The 3230-nt window shown below is 54.3% G+C and overlaps 1 protein-coding gene across 3 annotated transcripts in view; it reads right to left on the bottom strand.

The window, feature by feature from the left end:
* The window catches only part of PCP4L1 (Purkinje cell protein 4 like 1), a 13026-nt gene that overhangs the window by 4916 nt on the left and 4880 nt on the right, over nucleotides 1-3230 (bottom strand). Inside the window, exon 2 of one of the 3 annotated variants that reach the window (XR_002826391.1) lies at nucleotides 1780-1852. The exons of the other annotated variants lie outside the window; for them this stretch is intronic. The gene's annotated coding sequence lies outside the window, so the exon portion shown is untranslated. The remainder of the gene's footprint in view (nucleotides 1-1779; nucleotides 1853-3230) is intronic. 3 annotated transcript variants of the gene reach the window in all.

Genomic DNA, 3230 nt, shown 5'->3' with positions numbered 1-3230 from the left:
CCCAGTTTCGGGCTCCCACGTGGCGCGTCAAATTTGGGCGCCTTTTTGAGCTGTTTTTTCCCCCACTAAAATTTCTCTTCTTCCTAAAAATCAAAAAAAAAACACCCCACCTGTTTTTTTGCCAGTGGGTCACACGTCCACAGAAAAAACAAGAAAGGGGGTTTGGGGTCCGGTTTCTTGTGGGAACTCCGGCCCCCACCCCATGTTTCCAGCAACCCCCTGAGACCGGGTGGCCCAAAAAGGCTTAAAGGAGAAAAGGTTTCGGGGTGTGTTTCCCAGCAAAGGCTTCCCGGGGGCCGGGGGGGGGGGGGAGGGGGGTGACTAGCCTGTGTGAGGGATGCACCTGGAGTGGAGAGAGGAAGGAGGAAAGGGGTATGGAGATGAGCAGAGATAAAGGGGGGGGGGGGGGGGTTGGGCAGTTACATAGGACATTACGAGTCTTTCTAAGGAGTTTACTTTCACTACAAGTGAGAGGGGATGCATGCAGTTGGCATAAAAGGGGCCCAGGAGAGGAAGCAGAAAACTAGGCAGGGTGACCAGCCTGGGTCAGCGCGGTGGCACTGGAGGTGATGAGCCGTGGTTTGATTCTGGGTATCTTTTCAAGCTATGAGCAATGTAATTGGTTGATTCATTGATTGGATAAGAGACATTGCGAGAGAGGAGTCAAGGATGACATCCAAAGAATGTCATTTGGCCTGAGGAACTTTAAACAATGGAGTTGCCATTTCCCAAGATGGAGGAGCCCCAGGAGGAGACTGAGAGGGTCAGGAGCTTCTCTTGGACAATCTGAGATGCCCATTAACTATCCAAGAGGAGAGGCTGTTATAAGCAGCTGGGTATTGGAGACGAGGTAGAGAGAAGCATCTGCCCTGCAGAGAGAAATGAGCAGCAATTCACATGTGGATGGCGTTTAAAGCCAGGAGGTTGGATGAACCACCGGGGTGAGTTCAAATAGAGCAGATAGAGAAGAGAAAAGGGTCAAGTCCTGGAGTATTTAGTGATTAGAGGTTACAGAAATGAGGAAAAATCAATAAAGAAAACGGAAAAGACGTCAGGTGGGAGGAAAGCCAGGAGACTGCAGCAGCTCAGAAACCAGGAGAAGCAGACACGTCCAGGAGAAGGAGGGCTGCCCCACCTGCAGGCCCCACCAGCAGGCCTGTGCTGCTAGGAGGGCTGAGCACTGACCACTGGGCTTGCTGCGGAGATCATGGGACACTGACAAGAGAAGGTGCGGGGGAGGTGGGAGCAAACCCTGATGTGGTGGGTTCATGGGGGACAGAGAGGCACATTCTATAGTCCCATGATCTCTGACTTCAAGTCCAACACTCTATTGCCAGCACATCCCTGACTCTAGTCCTTGCTTTAACTGTTTCCTTCTGTTGGACTCTGAGCCTGTTCCCTTAATCCATCCGTTCTTTTCTCTCACCACAGGCCCTCTAGACACCTCCCCTCTCTTCAGCTCTACTTCCCTTTCCACGTCAGCTAACTGTGAGAGCCCGCTAAGCAGGAAAGTGTGTCCGACTGAACCCCACGGGCCAGCCCTCTTCCTCTGCCCACCGGCCAGGTCCCCTCCTGAGTCTCTCCTGAGGTCACTGACCCGGCATGGAGCCACGGCACAGCTACTCTCTGGCCCCCAAGGGCTCACAGCTCCATTAGGCTTACACGTTAGAGGTCACGGGGAGGTCAGAAAAGAGTGCTTTAAAGAGAAGAAACCCCAATTACCCACAATGCCCTCCGGAGCACTTAAACCATCGCTCCTGACCAAGTTGTGCCATTCACCTTTGTATCATAAAGATGGTTCTGTCAACCCCTCGCCTCAGGGTAGTTTGTCAGTATTGTCTTGGCAAAGCACCTGCAGACAGTCAGAGCAGAGATTTAGATGTTGTTTCCCTGTTGCCACTGCTGGTGAACAGGCACTCGTCACTCTAGCCCACTGGTCCTGCCGCTCCCCCAGCTGTGCTTCCGACTCTCTTTGTCTCCGTTATTTTTAAAAAATATATATATATTTTATTGATTTTTTTACAGAGAGGAAGGGAGAGGGATAGAGAGTTAGAAACATCGATGAGAGAGAAACATCGATCAGCTGCCTCCTGCACACCCCACTGGGTATGTGCCTGCAACCAAGGTACATGCCCTTGACCAGAATTGAACCTGGGACCCTTGAGTCCGCAGGCTGGCGCTCTATCCACTGAGCCACACCGGTCAGGGCTGTCTCCGTTATTTTTAATGGTGTTGCCTCAGCAACCACTGTCGCCAGGAGAGGCAAGATAGTGTCACCCCCTCTGCTCCAAGCAGCAAGTCAGAACTAACCTTGGGAAAGGTAACCCACCCAGCTTTCCCCCTCCTGAGCCCGTGGTACTCTTTAAAGGGGGGTCAGCGGGCGTTGGCAGCAGCAGCAGATAGGACGCGGCAGCACGTCACCCCACTGTGCAGCAGGGCCCTGCTCTGCACGGAACAGCTCGGATGCCGTGCGATGAAAACACGTCACGCACACAGTACAGCAGCGTTGCCAGAATCGCTCTGTCCAGATGAACAGACACTCAGAATCCCGCCCCCAGCCCAGGGCAGGGCAATGTAAAAAGAGCCTGAATTCTAAAAATCCTAAACACGAGCCCACAAGATCCCTTTTTGCCTTTGTGCTGACGTGAGTCCAAGGCTTTGTAAGCTCCCTGCTTGCTTAGAGGCAGAAGGTGAAGGGAGACAGAAGTTATTGCTTCCAAGTGGAGACAAAGAGACTTTGCCTCCCTGCCCCCACCAGGGGCCCTCTGTCCTGCTGACACATTCTCCCCCATGTTAAGTGAAGGTCACAGCCAAAGGACCCAGAGCGGCCTGGGCGCTGGCGCCGGAAGCCCTGCCTGCTGGTGCCGGAGCACTGCTGGGGCCAGGCCGCCTCCGCCTGCACAGCCTGCTGTCCTCCACCGCTCCAGAGGCTCGCTCAAGGTCACCCTCGGGTCAGAACAGAAACAGAACGAGGTGCACATTCTTCTCCCAATACATGGAATAAAACCCAAATACCTCTGTCTCAGACGCCTCCTATGAGGACTGCAGTCCCCAGCCCCAGTCTGTCCCTCTGTCCCTCTGCCCTCAGCCACCGCACCCTGTGCCCTGGCATCACAGGCAGGTCCCTCGGCCTTGCTGGCTCAGGGAGGCAGAGAGTCAACAGCCCTTCCGTCCCCAGCAGGGGCTGCGGCAGGGTAATGAGCGGTTGTTTGCGGTGCTCTGCACACAGC

This window comes from Myotis lucifugus, unplaced genomic scaffold (genome assembly GCF_000147115.1).
Source record: "Myotis lucifugus unplaced genomic scaffold, Myoluc2.0 scaffold_478, whole genome shotgun sequence".
In the NCBI taxonomy this organism is placed as follows: domain Eukaryota; kingdom Metazoa; phylum Chordata; class Mammalia; order Chiroptera; family Vespertilionidae; genus Myotis; species Myotis lucifugus.
This window is presented reverse-complemented; position numbering and strand designations above follow the sequence as displayed.